This window comes from Bombus vancouverensis, chromosome 10 (genome assembly GCF_051014615.1).
Source record: "Bombus vancouverensis nearcticus chromosome 10, iyBomVanc1_principal, whole genome shotgun sequence".
Taxonomy (NCBI): domain Eukaryota; kingdom Metazoa; phylum Arthropoda; class Insecta; order Hymenoptera; family Apidae; genus Bombus; species Bombus vancouverensis.
This window is the reverse complement of record NC_134920.1, coordinates 9,133,162-9,152,210: the sequence shown is the minus strand read 5'-3', so window position 1 is coordinate 9,152,210 and position 19,049 is coordinate 9,133,162. Positions and strand designations below refer to the sequence as shown.

Here is a 19,049-nt window from a genome sequence, read left to right as displayed (position 1 = left end):
TGACGTGTATGCTAATGTTAACCTAAGTGTTATTGAAGCATCACCGAAGCACAGATTAGAATCTGACTACATGTTTATTAATTCGATGGTTAATTCATCGTGCATATGCTAATTAGTTACTTGAAGCATTATCAAGACATAGGCTACGACTTGACTAAATGTTCGCTAATTTGATGGTAATCGTTTAATTATGCGCTACCGTGTATAAGATCGATACATTTAAAATCAGCAAACGTAGGTGGCTTTCCTTACAGGCAATTTTCATCTACGCCTATCCCTTCATCTCACGTGGTAAATAATCCCTCAGTCTACGGGGACTTGTTATGCGTGACCTCATTCTTACGCGCTCAGAAGATATATAGCGTAAATATTCGTAATGAAACTGAAGTTATACTTCCGAATATTTCGAGCGACAAGGATAGTGAATTAGATGCGAATTAAAAAGAAAAAGTTGATCCTTTGGATCGCAGTGCCGACACAGGCAACAAATCATGTTTATTTTTGTTTTCTTGAATTTTAATTATTATTATTATTCTTTTTCTTCTCTTCTTCTTTCCTGTTTCTTTGCAAAAATTTACAAAACAAATATTTTTAGAACAAAGTTATCAAACGCTGAAAAGGAGACACACATATACTGTTGATCGACCTTAAGAGAAGCATGCGATTCTCTGGAGGAAATTACAAGTAACAGAGTACAGTAAGAACACAAATCACTTATACTAAAACGCAAATATTCGAACAAAATTCGATAATAACGAACGCACACGAAAAGATAAAAATAAGGAGGATTACTAGCGGCAGACAGTCTAAGTCCAATTCTCTTTTCATCATCTACGATATCATAGAATTTTTCAAACATAAGGAAGCATAAGAAGATAGAGGAAAAAACGAAGCTACTCTTATTCGCAGATGATATGGTAATAAGGAACGATCCAATAGAAATACAAGAAAAGGTAAATACATTACACGACTATTGTGCAGAAATATTTGTACAACTTATATCAACTATTTTCTCCACTACGTATTTTTTCTTCGCACTGGCACATCCTATTTTTACAGATTTTCTCCTCTGACAGAGAACGCATGAAACGAATAACCCGCGTAAATCGAGGCACGGCTATACTTGCAAGTATCACTTTCTTATTTCGATTAATTGATATTAATGATCAAATTCCATCAATGTCTACTAACCGTATACGATAGCCCGGGATAAAAACAGAGGAAAAAATTATATCAAAGGGTTTCGTTCGTAATATATTTAATATACATTTGCAATAATCTGGAAGTACCCAAATATTATTATGCACGGTAGCGTGTGATCGACACAAGTCAAAAGAAATTGCGGACACTTCGTATTCAGACAAAGTTTACGTTCTTACAAAATTGTGCAATCGATACATATAGGGTGGGTTGCATGTTGAAATCGTTTTGTAATGTCTGCCATTGTGCTCGATACCTTGATCCCTTTTCACCCCGGCCATAATACGCAGAAAGTTAGTCATGAGTGAAAATATGATCGATGGAAACAATTTGTATATTTATTGTAAATGATCGATCGCCATCGATATACATAATAAGTAAGCTTTCTGTCATAGAATGAATCGCGTACTTGGTCTCGAATTAAAAAGCAAATATCATCATCACTTCGATGAAGTAATAACTTTCTTCGTTTCCTAATTACTGATCTATTTTCTCTTTTTTTTTTCGCGATAAGATTACATAAATTCTGCTCATAATGACGTCTATGGTATGATATGAACCTAATCGCAATCTAACCATGGATGAAATAAGTGATATACAAACTGTTTCTTCCTGCGACATTTCTTTTTTGTTGCAACACAATTATTTGGCAATCTGTTAATCAATTCTAAAATAAAAATATCTACTAATAAATTAACACTAAATTACGCACAGTGATTTTGCAAGAAAATTTCTTATATCGCAAGCCTATACATAATTCGGTTACTTAGATAAAACTGTTGCAGTGACAAAATATTCAAAATATTCAGTGATAAACTATTTGTACGATCAAAATTCTCTGGCAGCATCAAGTGCAATTTCATTTCATTTTGTGTTTTACATTCACCGCGATACAGATTAGTAATAGTATTAAATTAAATAAAAATTTCCATTATTAAGCAATCTAACTTTAAGTAATAATGGCCCTGAACGACTTATATTTAGAGTTGATTTCACGGGGAAATAGTCAGAGGTCCTAATTCCATGATCTCAGCAACTATCAGAAAGACAAAACATTGATTTTTACTTTACATAAGAGAGTGCTTAGAAAATACCTATAGTACATGTCGTCTTTCGTTTTTCGTTCGCGATGATCAATTGCATGGTTCTACTGTTAAATTTATTATTCACCTATTAGAAGCTCGTGTGAATAAATAATAGGATATTTATAGCGAAGTGATATAATTGTATTATAGTTATGCGTTTATAGCACAGTTAAATAATATTCGGAAACGTAAAATATTGAAAGTTAGCAACTTATGAGAGGCACTGCAAGCCATTAATCATATTTTTACATTGACAACTTTGCAACTTTGATTCTAGAATGATTACAGCTGGCACTCTTGCATATCGATTGCACAATTTTCACCACTTCCACATTGTATATATATATATATATACTGATCATATGCATTTTACGACAACACTTGCGAGAATATTATTTTTCCATGCAACTAGACTTCTTTTTTAGTACCACTTTTTGTATAATTGAGATCTTGTATTCGTTTTTCTTTTTTTTATCGTTAGAACTCGATATCGCTTGGTGACTTGCGATTTAAGAGTTAAAATACAAAATATCAGACCGTCTATTGCGTCTAAGGAACGTCATTGCCATGCGCAAATATCCTGCACGTTTAATTACGTACAAAACTTCGGATTTCATATTCAGGATTTATATCTTTATCTCTTTCCTCGATTACTTTATTTCACTGGTAAGTACTTGTCAACTTATCGGTAAAAATAATCATCTTTGCTGCTACGTCTTTTGGTGCCTGGTGTCTCGAACAATCTCGACTACATCTCTTTTCCTTCCTTTTCCTTTTTTTTTTTTTTTTTTTTTATGTGAGCTATTGAAATCAAAGTGGTCTGACTAACCTGAATAGGACTTTAAGTATGCAACGTTATTTTCTGTCGTTTTTGAACTCGTTTTCTATCGTTTCTTTAAATTCGATTAAAATATATTAAAATATATATAATTATGCATTTAACTAAACAGAAGACAATGTTCATTTTGGCAAAGATATCTGTACGTGTTTCAATAATTGTGAAAAAAGAACATCTGAAATCCGTCATTTTGCCGGCTTTTCCCTTTCACCTATTATTTTTCCACGTACTTTTCATTTTATACGTTACACGAAATTCATCCAACAATGGATGCATTAAAATTAGAAGAGTTACATATCCTCGTTTTAAAATAAGAGCCGAAAATCTCATTCCGAGATTAGAAAAGGAGATTTTACTCAGCCTCTATCGAAGACCATGGTAAAGTGCTGTGCATAATTATGATAGTGTCATCGTTTCAATCGATACAGTTGTTCGATCATTTGGAATTTAAATGATCGTATTAAGAAATGACCATAAACGAGCCAAGAGGTATACGAGATCCAAGGAGAAAAATTAATTCGAGGTAAATTATAGCTTTCGTTCTAGAACACGATAGTTCATCGATCATTTGGAACTTGTTTCCTTAAAAATAAAGTAAACCTCGAAATAGAAACCTGTCCCAGACACAAGTGAAATGATTTCGCATTTAATCTTCGCCTTTTAATTTCGTCACTTCATATATTTTTTCGACAAGTTCGTTGATCTACTTCAAAATGCAAAGTCGTGAACATTATATCACTTTTCAAGAAGATCGATTCCTTTTACTTTCACTAAAGATATGAGTAATACTGTTGGAAATTCTTAAGAAGAGCTAAGATACGTTCAGAAGATACAGGAACCATTAGAATCACGCTTATGTGACGATTAAATTAAAAAATTGCACATTACATTAAATTACATATAGGTGACGGCAGCCGACAACAAATGGCAGAGCCACAATCACGTGTACGTTTTTTCTTTTCCTTTTTTTTCTTTTTTTTTTTTATTTGGATGAATTTTACAATCAATTCTCATTGAGAATTATAAGTAAATTTTTCTGGCGTGGTACTATGTCGTGTTTAATGAGTGTTTATCGTGTGTCTGATTCTAGTTGAATCTAGTGCTTAAATCTAAAGGATAATGTGTTTTTAGCCTGCGGATCCGATCCGATGTGTCAAGAAATTGAGTAACTAGTGGGTTTTACGTGTACGTAACGTTTACGTAAACGTCGAAGAGTCGAGTTTGGAAATTGTAAAATAAAGGAATCGTTATGCATAGATTATTAGGCGATATAATGCATGTACGTGAAACTCTGTGAACCACCCAGAGTAAAATACTCGTTATAATAATTAATACAGCAAACGAATTTCCACCGGAGTTCTATTCCTCTAATTGTCCCCATAACGATATAAATTTTATACATAGACAAAGATTTTTTATAAATAGATCCTATAATAGAAGTCTTTCTGTTTGCTGAAACACGAGCGTGGCCGACAAGCACAACAAAGTTAATAAATTCGTGTTTTCGTTTCCTGACATTCACCGATCTGATGATATATAGTATATACGTGCTTCTCATTTGAAAACAAGCGAGATTACATCTGAAACGGACCAAATTCCGCAGGATGTTATGAAAGACCAATTAACGTTCCTACCACATGCATATGTACTTCTATGACCCACAAAAATTTTTCTAGTAAAAGTGTACGCACACGAATATGTGTGGCCGCGCACAAGTCGTAATTTTTCCTTTCTATTTCGACCTGTGCGGTGTTCTATGGTATTCAGCTCAAGGTACAATATACAACACAGGAACATAGATAGTTCCGATGAGATTAATTGCCTATTATGCCAATAATGTCTTAATTTACAGACTCGTTTAATCTTTTTCGGCGTCCCATATTTACAAATTTATATAATATATATATATATATATATATATATATATATATATATATATATATACTGTAATCTTTTCTCGTTGATAGATCATGAACTACTGAGAAATTTCTAAACATATTAACAGAGTGTGCTACCATTTCGACCTTAGTTTGGAATAATTTTCCTTGGTTGTATAAAAACATCTCCGACATTGTGACTTATTCCTAGCTAGCCGCATATGCTGAGCTCATAATGATTTGATATTATACATTGCAGACGAAAAACTTTACACGCGTCATTGAGAAATTAAAGATAGTTCACATGGGCTATCTCTTTGGCGAGGAGTGTATCTCGGCGATTTTTCCGTGATTTTAGAACGCACGAAAAATAGAGATAAAACACATACATGATGAGATTACCTTTTGCTTTTGATAACACACGTATGACGATTCGCATACTCAATAGAACGGTACATTTACAACCCATGGTTCCTTCGAGACCTTTGATGAGACTACATCGTTGCAACAAGAACAAAATATCCAAGGTCGATTATGTGTTCACCAAATAACTAAATAAATTTTATTATCGACTTAATAAATAATTTCTGAACTAATCGTTAAATAAATAATTTTCGAGTAGCCGGACAGGAAAATACGACAAGAGTATCTCCCTTCTAAAAGGTTCAAACCGGGCGGCTTTTCTTCTTCATTTTCGCTAAAAAGCGCTCGAATGCCCGAGTTTCGGATTAAATAGATCATAATTTCATTTTGAGCTGTTGTCAGACGAAAATTTTCGTTGTGCTTATGCGGGCATATCGCGGACGAACAAATACTCTGTGTTTTTAAAAATATGTATGGTACATATACATACATATAGCTAAAGGTAGCATCGTAGCGTCATTTCATCCTTACTTCGACCTTCAAAATAGAGGAACAGAAATATCAAGAATGTTTCCTTTTCGTTCAAACGGTTTCGTATTAATCAAAAACGATGGTCGTTATGCAATGCCGCAGTTTATCGAGAACGTCAATCAGAAGAGATCGTCAATAGAATTGAAATACTGAATCTGGAAACTCGTCAAGTATACGTATGTTTGACTAATTTCTCATCAAAGGAAAAACGATTGACAGATGATTATCCTACGCGTGAAAAGTCTGTAATGGAAAATGTAAAGTAGCAGGATTTTTGCATGAAGTCTCCTGTTGCGCAAGATCGGATTTGAAAAGTCAATTACACGCCTATTAACGTTTGTCTAACTTAAAGCTATGTGGTGTTAAACTCTGTTTTCTTCGAAACGTGGAAACATTATACTTCTTCTTTCTGAAAAAGAAAATATAGGAAACGTATGGCGAGTAGCACGCATCCTTTACAGAGGTGATACGTGTCAAGGTCTCTGAGGAGCCATTAGACTATCGATATGCACAAGCTCGAGCTTGACAAAGAATTTTAAAACCTACCTTACGTACAAATACCACGAAACTATTTTGCTCGAACTGCCGCTTGTCTTAACGTATAACCGGTTAATCAAGACGAGTGAAGAAGCGTGTATAAACAAAAAGGTTGCGTGATATTCATGTGATCTAATGCTACAGCGGCAGCTATTATTTGTTAGTTATTTGACGTTAAGTATGGACATTCAGAGACAAATTTGTAGCGGACCCTTAGTCCAGCCTAATGGATATTTCGTTAACTCTTTGTCTTATGGTAGACATTCTTGTCTTATGCCAGACTTCGAGGCATTTTACGGTCTAGCTGAGCCTTCGAAGCTGTGCAAATCGCACCGTTCCTTTAACGTGTAAGGTACAACTAATTTCAATTGTAATTACTGCCAATTGAATAAGAAAAATTTATTATCTCGAAGTGTATAATAAATAATATTTCATTTTAATTAAATAATATTTTATTTTTATTGTTCGTTATTTGATTTGCGTATGGATTCGTCAGCGTGACAATATTTTCCCAAAATATATTATCAAATATTATATTAAAGATGTCCAATTCTTTTTTGTTTTCACCTAACTAACTGATTTAAAGTTGCCACTTTGCTTTACTCAACAACGCTTAACATTCTTCTCGAAGAAGTTTCTAATATTTTTCATGGAAATATGCGCCCAAAAAAAAGCTTTTGTCGCATGTAGGCCGAAAAACGTACAAAGTTTCATGCACGTATTGTTTATGTTTGGCCCGATCCACCTATCATATCTCTAACACGACATGGCAGATTAAGGGGTTAAGAACAAAGTGTCGGCCCTGTGCTGTCCATGCTTCGAGCTCGTGTACCTATTTACATCCACCACGTCGTTTCTTTGAACCGACTTCAAACTTGTGGACTGACGTAGAGTACAAGAGGCAACTACGATTACGACAGAGAGTGAAAAGCGACAAAGAGACAACTTTGATCTCGCAAAGAATCAACAGTCGTTAATTAGACACGTGCCAGCTACGTTTCACGAGGCAGCCTCGTATTGTCTGTACGCAGTGTAAGTATCTAAAATAGCCCAAGAATCGCGGATGTTATAATTTCGCGCGACGAATTCGGAAGAGTCACGGATGTTCACAGGATGACGATAAAAAACTACATGTCCTCCTAATTAATTCGCAGGAAATTTGCCAATGATCCGACGTCATGATCCGCCACGGCGCGTGCAGGACGCTAAGAATATCCTGGAAGGTCCTGGCTACAGGGTGAGGAGGATGACGAACCTTTTGGCGGGAGGACTGAGATCGTAAGTCGAACAGATCAACGCTTGTCCCAGAAAGAGATAAGTCGCTTAGAGAAATTTATTTATAACGTATACATATGTATAGAGAGTATATAGCGCGGGTGACATTTTCATAGTCGGTTCATTGATCACTGAAAATTGCTCCGAAGCAGCTCGTGCACATATTGGTTTATTAGAGCGTGATTGAATACAGGGGCAGATTGTAGGGAGACGGCGGGCAATCAGCCAACTTGCACCCCATTTTATACTTTCGTCATAACAATTCATTCGAATAACATCTTTGTGCACGATAATATTTGTTATACACTGGCCCACTAAAGTATTTGAACGTTTCATACGATAAGTAATAAGCGTATGTATAAGAATATATGCAACGTGTAATAGCATGAAATTAATTCTTTAGAAGCCTGTTATTAAAGAGACTCAACACGTTTATGATATCGCGGCTGAAGATTCACCGCGATGTATCTCTTTTCATTTGGCACATTAATGAAGTCAGGCAATTAAATAATTATTGTTCGACATGAAATAAAAGATGGAAGAATTATTGTCTGGAACAGTTACGAATAACATTGCAATAGTATTATTACGAGATGATAAAATAAAACTTCATCTATGATACTATGGCAATTAAGGGTTGAGATGATGCATATTATCAGTGTGAGGGAAAAGTCAGTCGAAATCCGTACCACGGCGAATATGTTAAAGGTAATTCTACTTTATTGTTATTTTTCTTTAGGTATTTAGATACTTTATTATTATTTTATTTAATATTCGTGACAAATTTAGATCTCTCGCGACATAAATACTTTTTATTGACGAACAACTTTGACATATTAACATATGCTTTATTATGAAATAAAGGATATTCTATAAATAGACATGGTAAGACAAGCGGCTTTAAAAGATTGACTTAACAAATTTAATCCAAGTATTCAATACGATGTTTGACGCAATATTTCATTTTTCCTGACGTCTATGAAATCTCAAATTAATCGCGTCACGTTAGGAAACAATAAGATGGACGCAAAGGTCATTTCGTATATTAAGAATATATTATGACGACGATCCTTTCTGTTTTCACTTTTACCCAAAGCAAAACTTAAGCGTTCCAATGCCACAGAAATTTAAATGAATGAAACCTAATTGTGAGTGGCACGTGCAGAACACACTTAGTATGCTAATGTAATTCCACATGAAACTACGATCAGAGATGTGTTTACATAACATTTCAAACAAATATTAACGTAATTAATTTACGTTTTTGTTATTATGATGGAAACGAATATTAATCGATAATTTTACAATACGATAGCACAATTATCTAATTTAGTTAAACGATTTAAATAAAACCGTGAAATATGTATTAGAAGTATCACAACAGATTTGAAGAATTTATCGTAGGTATTTATTACGCAAAATTATGTATAAAATATTGATGAATATTGAATCCATGCAAATGCATGCTAATGAATTATCAAACATGAGTAACCGTGCGTTTTAACGTATAAAACATTTGATTTTTTTATCTTAGTATTTATCTTCGTCTTATATTCATTTTCACACATCATTGTACAACTAAGAATTTTCCGTTTTATGTATGATATGTTTCCAATCCTTTGATACAACTTTTTAGGATTCACAGTCGTAAGAACTGTTCATTACAGTACGCGTATAGTATTCGTTTATTGTAACCAAGAAAATCATAATACCGTAACGAGCAAACATCTTGCAACAAACTACGTATACTTGTAATTGGAACCTAAAGTATTAGATAGGTAATCGTCGTCCCTTTTCATTCGTGGAGATCATTGTTACTTTGGTTTAAATGATTACAAATGACAAAAAAAGGAAGATGGTGACTGACAATCCAAAAGTGTGTACAAGGCAGTGCGAGACAGATATGGGTACCTGCCTCAGGGCGAGCCAACTATTGTTGGATTTTGGCAAGATCAAAATCACAGTCTGTCACTAGCTTCGTTTAGAAGAATTTTGTCGAAATATTAATTGTGGTTCATCCTGCTTCGCCTACTACGTGACTGTGACGACAAAAGGAAACTCGAGCGAAGCAATTGTCGGATGAGGCTGCCTCGCGGGTCTGCCTCATGCTCTCTGCACATAGCGTAATAGTAAGGTTCCAATTACAGGTATATACTTCGTTATAGCATCTTCGTTCACTGAAACTATTAGGCCATCAGCTGGAACTATTAGATTGTTAATTCTCGGTCGAGTCACCGAATAGTTGCCATCACATCGATTTCCATATCCTTGAATTAGGTTGTCAAGGACATCAACCTGAGAAATTCTCCCTGAATAGGTCAAATAGAATATATATATATATATATGTCGGGTTTACATTAGAATTAGTCGGGTTAGGGGCATGAAACGAATCTTCGTTTGGATTACACGTTATCGTTGTGCAATAGAGAAGACATTGACTAGCGCAAGTACGATTATCATAGAACCGGACAAGTAACCGTGGTAATTAGATACTCGAGAAACTAATGACAATGATCCTAGGTTCAATAACGAATCCGCGGTCAACGGGATGATAGATGAACGTGCTCACAAAATCCAAGTCGGACGCGTAATATTCACTGGTCGTAAGGTGTTACTGTATTCGTCGATGGGACCGCAAGAAAGAATGACTTTCCGTCCCGACGATGCCATTGTCACGTAATTTTTGGGGTCAGTTGATGAAAATAAAAAGTAGCTGAGTCGTAACACAACTCTTAACTTTGTTTTAATTAAACTTTATTATGAATTCAGCAATCACAATGTAACACACACTGAATTAACATAAATCACAATTCACTCCAACCATGTTATGTAAGACTTAGTTACAACGATACGTTAAGTACGCGACTGTTATGAGGGTACAGACCGGTATAGATATGTTGACTACTCTAAGGATACAGAATAAGTGAGTCTTTCTGGCGATACCATGTCTGAGGAAGGCTAGGGGTGGGTGTGTCTAAGGACACGGGACTATCGGATTTGTTGATGACAATTTTGGTTAAGGAAGTGAGGGCAGTAGACACCGTCTCCGATTGGATAATAAGACGGTTGGTGGACCAGGAAGGGTTTTAGCCGCCCTCGCGAGAAAGTTGCTAACGGAACATACCAGATGTGAAGAAAACCAACTTTCTAAGCTAACACGTGGTAGACAATAAACGTAAAGGGAAATCTAAGACAGAAAATACTCGCTTGGTCCGAAGGACCTTAACTATGAAAATGCCAAGACCCCTGGTGGGTACTTAAGACTATTGAGGGTGCGCACCAAAAATGTGCAGACATCTGGGTGCCATCCTGTCCGCGGTGTGTAGCCTGATCTCTGATGTGAATCGACGTTACACCACAGAGGAAAACTATGATGGGGTGTGTCTAAGGACACGAGATCATCGGATTCGTCGGGGATAGCCTCCGTTCGGAAAGTAAGGGAAATTGACGTTGCTGCTAATTGGTCAATCTCCATATCGGTGGTTAGAAAAAGATGCTAGCCGCCCTGGAGGGAAAGTTGCTAGTGGGAGACGTCGTTCGTTGAAAAAAATAGATCTCCCCTATCTTCCCGTAGTTGGGAGAAAGACTGTTTGTCTGTTTGAAGGACTTTAGGTAACTAGATCTTAGTGTTTATAACGGCCCTCGGGCTAGCTGAACATGTACTGCGGAGACGCATCGACATCTGGCAATCATCTTACTCGAAGAATAGGTTCTGCGTGTGGCGAGCCACGAGCAGAAACCGTTGAAATGTTTACTGTCGCGTGCCGCCAGAAATATTTCTTTTAAGGAGAGCTATAGAATTGCTCCGTACCTTTGTTAGACAAAGCGTTCATCCCGTGACCGCGGCTACGTTCGGCGACTGGCTGTCGTCTCGAGCCCAAGCTCATTATCACAACTCTCGAACAATTGTTTAATTACAACTACAGTAGACTCTAGATTACAATGTTGCGGGATTATCCAAAATTCCAAAGGCTCCGGTGTTCTTTCATCTCCGACATATATATATACCAAAATATACCAGAATGGTGTATAAAAACGACAGGTGTTTCACTTACTGAATTCCAAATGAAAAGAAGTAGATTGGGCTAGGCTATTAAAGTGGTAACGACTTGCGTGGAGACGACATATGTGAATGAGCGTTCTCAAAATAGTCACATCTAAGGATATCCACAGATAGAATTATCGAAATGCATTCATTGTAAGTATATCTGGTTACCATAAAATGTACTTACCAACTGTGCAGCAGAACAGTAGCACACGTATGATGCCAAACATACTTTTCTGTACAACTCGAAAATCGAAAGTGACCACTCTATATAGAAAGAAGTTATTCAGGATTGTCAATTTGACAACATATTTCAAGAGCATCGAAATGAGGTGACAACTATTCGGTGACTTCGCTCTTCCCATTAATATCTTAGTAATATCCTACTTACTAATAGCGAAGTTCCTGGACCTCTTTCATAAATCAAAAAACAACCCTATGTCATTAAGAGTATGTCATTAGTATAAACGCCTTTGGCAAAATTACAATTCATTCCGCAATCGTGATTAATGATGATCGCCACATAAAACGAGAAGGACAAGTTAATTTGAGTTGACAAAACTAACGAGCAAATAAACTTTCCAATAACATTGTTCCGCAATCTCAGAATCCTTCAAGGACTACTAGAATGTGAACATCTCTTCAATAACATGCTGTTTTATCAACATAGTTAACACCTTTATATCGGTTAACAGTAACATTGCACCGTTTAGAAATACGAAACATAGCGTAAGGGGAGGTAGCTTCTTTATCGAGATATTTACTACAAATTTAGCAAATTTAGTGAAAAGTCAACATATGATACGAAGGATGGTGTTAAACATTCAGAGGCTCGAGAAAGTATGGATTAAATGTGTACCATAGAAAAGTATATCCATATTATGTGTGTTATACAGATAAAACATTTTGGGATTTCATTGACATTGCAATTAGGTAAGATAATCAGGATTATATTCCTGGAATTTGGAACCGATCTGAAAAATTTTTTTTTACGAGATATTTTAGAATTACAAGATATTTATTGCAAACATAGATCTTCAAATTGTAAGCATCAAAGATGATCCTATCGAATACTGAAGTTCATTAAATACAATGGATAATTGGCTTTTTGAATTAAATTGAATTGATCTCTGTGAAATCTATACTACATACGTATTTTCTCATCTTTGTGGATAATTTCGCACTTGTTTCTAACTTTACCGGTGCTAACGAGATTTCAAGATGCTTCATTTAACACACCTGATATATTCATAAAAGGATAAACGGAACACCCCGTATAAAATGTTGTACGTTTAACGAGAAATCTTACGAGGTATCTTATCGCTCTGATTCCCTTAGAAGTTGAAATTTCTTAAATTATACAGAGGGCAATAAGGTGGTGGTTTCGAAAGCGAGCACAATTCAATTCTCGAATATTTCGCATAATCGGCGACAGGAGTTAGAAAGGAAAAGCTAATGTTCTTGTGAGCTATTTAATCAATGTTCACATACGCAAATACATAGGAGTTACGGTGCAAAAATCGAGTACCAGCTGGCAATATTTGCTCGTGCTCATTTTCTTCGAAGCCATCACGACGATCTAAATTTTTAATTAACGCGATGATTTTGTTCACTTCGGTATGTGCATAATGATACACGTATATACAGGCAATTTATGTACAGCTGTATATTTACACAATAGTAGACGTATGTTTGTACAATTAGAACTATTAGAAAATGTAAAAAAACCCATCTGAATAAGTAAACTGGAAAAACACTATAGGAAGTTTCGTGTATGCACATAAAATATATATACATAGATATATCAATATTGCCCTTCTTAGTTAACACGTAGACTGCTACGTAATTTTATATATTTCTTCCTAGCAGTCGCAATAGATTGAAATGTGTTGCATCGTAACGTTTCATTTTTGCAAAATATTTATCTTATTTTAAATATTCTGAGAAGTTTAGTAACCTGAGTCACCGATAACCAACCGTCACGGTTAGTCCATTAAAATATTCTATCTTACATTTCTCTTTATTTTTCAAGATATCCTGGAATATTTTAAGCTTGCTTAATCTTGTAATTTTCTTGATTCATTTAGCCTGTGATTATTATCTTTTAAGATCAGTTATACTATACACTCTATTACAAGATGATAACCAAATATTTTGAATTGAACGAAGGATAAGAATGACGAAGAAAATGATAAAACTTTAACTTTATTTAATTCTGAAGTGATAAATAATAACGTTTTGATTAATACGGACAAAACAGATCTTTGGTATATCTAGTCTAGCGTAGTGTATACTAATATAATTGCCAACAAACAGGAGGATAAAATTTGTTTAGGAAATGAAGGAAAATCAAGAAATGTGGAATTTCTAGAACAATAGGAACGTAATCGGTGCTTTATCAATGGCTCGTCTAAATAAAACGCAAATCAAACAATGCAAAGAGGGAAAGTTTTAATACAACTTCGTCTCACGCATTGGATGCTCAGACAGCCCATAAAACATTTGCATATTGTCCAGTTCCTTCTTCGATATCGATTCCTCGGTATCGATACGCTATACACGGAAAAAATACGAAAAAAAGTCGCGGGAGATTTAAGAAAATCGAAAATTGTAAAGTTCGCGCAATTGCAAAATTGTAAATATTATTTTTGCAAATAAAATTCTGAAACAGTGTCTTTAAAGAAGCTTAGTACAGTAAGGCAGCGAGAAGAGAGAGAGAGAGAGAGAGAGAGAGAGAATGATGTCACCACATCAGTAATTATGAAGTTTAGAATTTAAGATTCTGTTAGCGTGCATAACATATGGCATACGAGCGAAACAGCAATATGTGTTTGTATAATACTGTCAAGAGCAATGGAAGAAAAATTCAGAACAAAATTTGATGGAATGTGACGGAGGGCTACTTTAATATTACTATCAGCTATATGTATTAGGACATCTAATATCTATCTGTTACATTTATGGATTGAGAAACTCTAATGAATTTTACTTTATTTAGTCTTTACATCATAGTTATGAATGACGTAATATATTTATAATAAAGCGACTAGAAAATAATAACTATAATAAATGAGCATTCAATTTGTACTAAATATCAGTAGATATCTTAATACTAATGATTGCTAGTGTATATTCCTATATCTTTGTAATAGTGGACATTCATGGAAAAAAATAATTAAATAAGAAATATGAAGTAGAGAAATAATTAGAAATTGAAAGAAATAGAGTTAAACATATGTCAACAAGTGGTGATAAAGAAAACAGGAACTTGATACGCGAGATCACTATGTCTTCCAGAGTCTAATTGATTTGTAAATATATGTTTACTGTAATTTCTCACTTAAAATTTTAAGCAATCTTTCGTAGAAAGGTTAAATCCAAATCAACAATAGCTAATAAGAAAAAAATATATAACAGGAATAATATAAAAGAATTCTTCCAAAATATAAAACGAGTGTATATTTTTGAGAAACGCAATTGATTTTGGTTCGTAAACATATGATCATTGTAATCTTTTATTTCTACTCTTAGCAAGCTTCTCATATTTTTTCAACTTCAATGGCAAAAAAAATATTGGCACACCATTGTGCTTATTATAGCATTTACATACTAATTTCTTAAATTTACTGCCTTATTGTCAGACTACAAAAATTTGGTATTATGAAAATGAAATGTATAGAACCTGATAAAAAAAAAGTGTTTCATTGGAAAATAAAGGGTTGTGTGTCAATACTTTTTATAGACACTGTATGTAATACTGGTTGCAGCGGAACGTCGAACGAAAAAAGAATTGAAAGGTTTCCCTTTGAGTAAACGTGTATGAACGTGTATGAACATGTATGAACGTGTATGAACATGTATGAACGTGTACAAACACGATAAACAGTCGCCGCGAACGACACCCATTTACGCGGAACGGCTGAACGCGGAAGCAACGCACCGTTTATTGATCACGTTTCACGGATTTACCGACGCCAGATAATACATCCAGGGCGAAAAATCAAAATCAATCGCTTTTTGCGTACCTACTTATACAAAGCAATGCGACCCAGTCACATAACTGCAATTCAAGTCCAGTTTTTCTCGCATTTATGTCACGCATATGATTAAAATTAGATAGAACAGTGTATATGATTGAAATTAAACTAGACAATGCATATAATTAAAATTAAATTAGGTAATACGTATGATTAAAATTGAATTAGGTAATACGTATGATTAAGGTTAAATTAGGTAATAGGTATGATTAAGATTAAATTAGTACTTATAAAGTAAATTTGGAAAATATTTAAACATCTTTTAATATACCAGACTAGTATTTGGCTAGTTTTTGTTACACATACATAAATTAATCGGCTTATGTAATTTATGGTAATTAATCTATAAGAGTAGTTTTACTTATAATTAGAAATAACATATTACTGTTTAATTAAATAACAATCATCAAATTTTTATGGGACATTATGTAAAACTTTCGAATTTATAAAAAGAACTAAAAGGAATAAGCTTATTTATTTAGCAATGACGACTAGCTGAAGGTATTACAATGTTACAGGAAAATGCATTACACTGTGGTTTTATCAAACATCATCACTCTATTCATGTATCATTAAAGATTCAACTTGGACACTATCTGGTGTCAATTAAAATAGCGTGATACAGAATTATGTATGCCACCGAAAGAATTAACTTTAAAACCTATGTTAAAATTTTAGACATTTCCTATTCTTGTTAAATACTAGTTTATTTTTATAGTTTATTAAATAAATACTAGTTTACACAGTGTTATACATTTTTATTGCGACACCCTGTATATCAATTGCAACATTATCGGTACTATCCATATTAAGATGACAATTCACAATATAGTTAGGGCATCGTCTATAGTATGTCATTCAATTTAACACATTACGGACCAGTCATCTTATTGCTAGGTGTACGCAGGGGCCAGATTAAATTACTTTTCTCTATATGACAACAATGGAAACCCGAAAATTCTCGTGAACGGTCGCAAGCATTAGGATCGAAAACACAGGAATTCTCGTGATCTGTCCATAATTAATAACGATAATACGCTTAGAAGACAGAAAAAAAAAAGAATGTAATTAAATGAATATCAATAAATTATTTCGGAATCTACGTTTTTGGTTTTTACTCTCGAGATTTTAGTATCATGTAATGACTACTTGTCTTGTATCAATCGTCAAGTCAACAATCTTCGCTGCACGTGATCATTATACATAATTACATTTTTCCACTAGGTGATGTGCATATACATCTTTTCTCCACTATTTTCACTGGCAGAGAAACGTATAGTCTACGGTCAAAATCTCGAGGTAGTCTATTCTACACAAGGACAACAAATTATACATATTGAGCTGTATAACATAGACTCGTACTGTTTTTATTCCCATATTGCATATATTGCACTAAATATAAAAACAGGATGAGTTTATGTTACAATGTAGTAAAATAACACTATATGCACACAACAATGAAAAATGGTCGCAATTTCAATTGGTAGCACTGATATTGGTAGGTTATGTCATTTATGTATATTGTTCATTTCCTGGAAAGGTGATATAACCAAGAATAGTTAGAATATTTAAGAAGTTACTTTGAAATACAAGGTTTAAAATATTGGATTATAACATATATTTAAGAACAATGTCATAATTCAAAATACGATTGTTTTAACCCTTCTTTTACTGTAACTATAAACAATACGTATAAACAATATTTTATGAGAAACTGTCAAAACTCAAAAACTATCAGCAAAATTATAAAAGAAAATAATGTTTTCGTTATTAAATAAATAACGTGTTGAATAAAAAGTTCTATTGATCTGTGGCATAACACTGTTTCCTTCAACAATTTAACTGTTTTAACAGTCTCTAACAGTCTTTGAATCTTAATGATCTTCCATATTTTGTTTACATATATTGGTTACACTAAAAGAAAGGATTAAATAACCAATTAAAACAAACTATTGAATTATAAAATTGTTCTTAAATAAACAATTCTATTTTATAAATATACTTTACTATATCTTGATAAATATTACATTACTTTATAATTATACTTCCATCATAATAAATACTCCAAAATTTGTCATTTTTCAGTAACTCTCCCAAGAAACCAGCGATATGTATTTCTAACCAAGCAAGCAGTATAAGTACACTCGTATGTGACCCGGCTATCAAAAATACATACATATGTATAAAGCTGCCAAATCTATCGCCGGTATGAAACCTCAATAATACGTCACGTATCTACACCGGATCTAGACGTCGAGATTCAAAATAAATCCATGGTAATAATTCTTATATTGATAGTTATAAGTATGACAGCTAAGTATTGAAGAAATTAAAGGGAATATAAATTACAACTATTTTACACGATGAAGCAGCATGCGGGTACGCGTTGCGCACGCCAAGAAACGCGCGCACACAATTACATCAAGTTACGCATCCACACGTATACACACTGATGCTCACACCGATCGAGACAATGCGTCAAAGCAGAGGCGGTAATAATCATTCACCTTTCATGTAATATCAAAAACTAATAGATCTAATCTCTTCAAGGCAACAAACGAGAATATATACCGAATATAATCTGCAGAAGAAATGAAACATCGGATAGTTGAAACGACTCAAGAATGGATCCACCGAGAACACGATACAATTGCGTTCATACGCGACGAGTTTCTCGCGATATCTTTCACGGACACGCGGGAAAATCATTCAGCCGATATCTGGTAAAATCGTAAAATTACACCAACGAAAGTTCGATCATGGTTTCTGTTATCAAACAAGACACTATTAAGAATCTATGAGAGAGAAACTGAGCGAAAGTATCCGGCCGTGGTACTCGACTGTTCGATTTCTGCACACCAAATTCGATATCCCTATCACAAACTTTTCCAGCTGAATAACGAACGTCGTAATCACGAAAAATATTGTTAATGATTCTAACATCGACATGAATATGTAGTAGAGTATTTATGAATTTATAAAACAGAGTTGTTAGACATATATTCACCACAATATCGAGATGCACGATAGTAGGCGCGGCTTTTCACCCCGTATAGAGAGAAACGATTTCGTGTCAGTGATTTGTCACCTACCTACGTTATTCGAGCGTGTCCTCTTCGTCAACGATCCTCGTGCTATCCACGAATGAAACTCACGATACCGATTTAACACAGAATCACGAACGAATCGTGCTCTCGGCACTTTTCAGCTCGTGCTTGTCGCACGCCAACCGAGTCCGCCATCTTGGGGCAACCGCCAAAT

At 34.4% G+C, this 19,049-nt stretch overlaps 1 protein-coding gene and 2 long non-coding RNA genes across 10 annotated transcripts in view; 2 read left to right on the top strand and 1 right to left on the bottom strand.

The window, feature by feature from the left end:
- The window catches only part of LOC143303227 (uncharacterized), a 13,562-nt gene extending 8,542 nt beyond the window's left edge, over positions 1–5,020 (top strand). Inside the window, exons 3-4 of the long non-coding RNA XR_013059320.1 lie at positions 596–953; positions 1,060–5,020. This is a non-coding gene — a long non-coding RNA (uncharacterized LOC143303227). The remainder of the gene's footprint in view (positions 1–595; positions 954–1,059) is intronic.
- Positions 1–18,886, top strand: part of LOC143303226 (uncharacterized) — a 27,905-nt gene extending 9,019 nt beyond the window's left edge. For 3 of the 8 annotated variants that reach the window (XR_013059319.1, XR_013059318.1, XR_013059316.1), the window contains 2 exons: positions 7,586–7,709; positions 17,874–18,886. This is a non-coding gene — a long non-coding RNA (uncharacterized LOC143303226). Of the gene's footprint in view, positions 1–6,311; positions 7,464–7,585; positions 7,710–8,109; positions 8,415–17,873 lie in introns of those variants that run through there. The other 5 variants (XR_013059315.1, XR_013059314.1, XR_013059317.1 and 2 more) reach the window with 5 other exon arrangements.
- The window catches only part of FAR1 (fatty acyl-CoA reductase 1), a 42,564-nt gene extending 23,515 nt beyond the window's left edge, over positions 1–19,049 (bottom strand). Inside the window, exon 1 of the mRNA XM_033334897.2 lies at positions 18,881–19,049. The gene's annotated coding sequence lies outside the window, so the exon portion shown is untranslated. The remainder of the gene's footprint in view (positions 1–18,880) is intronic.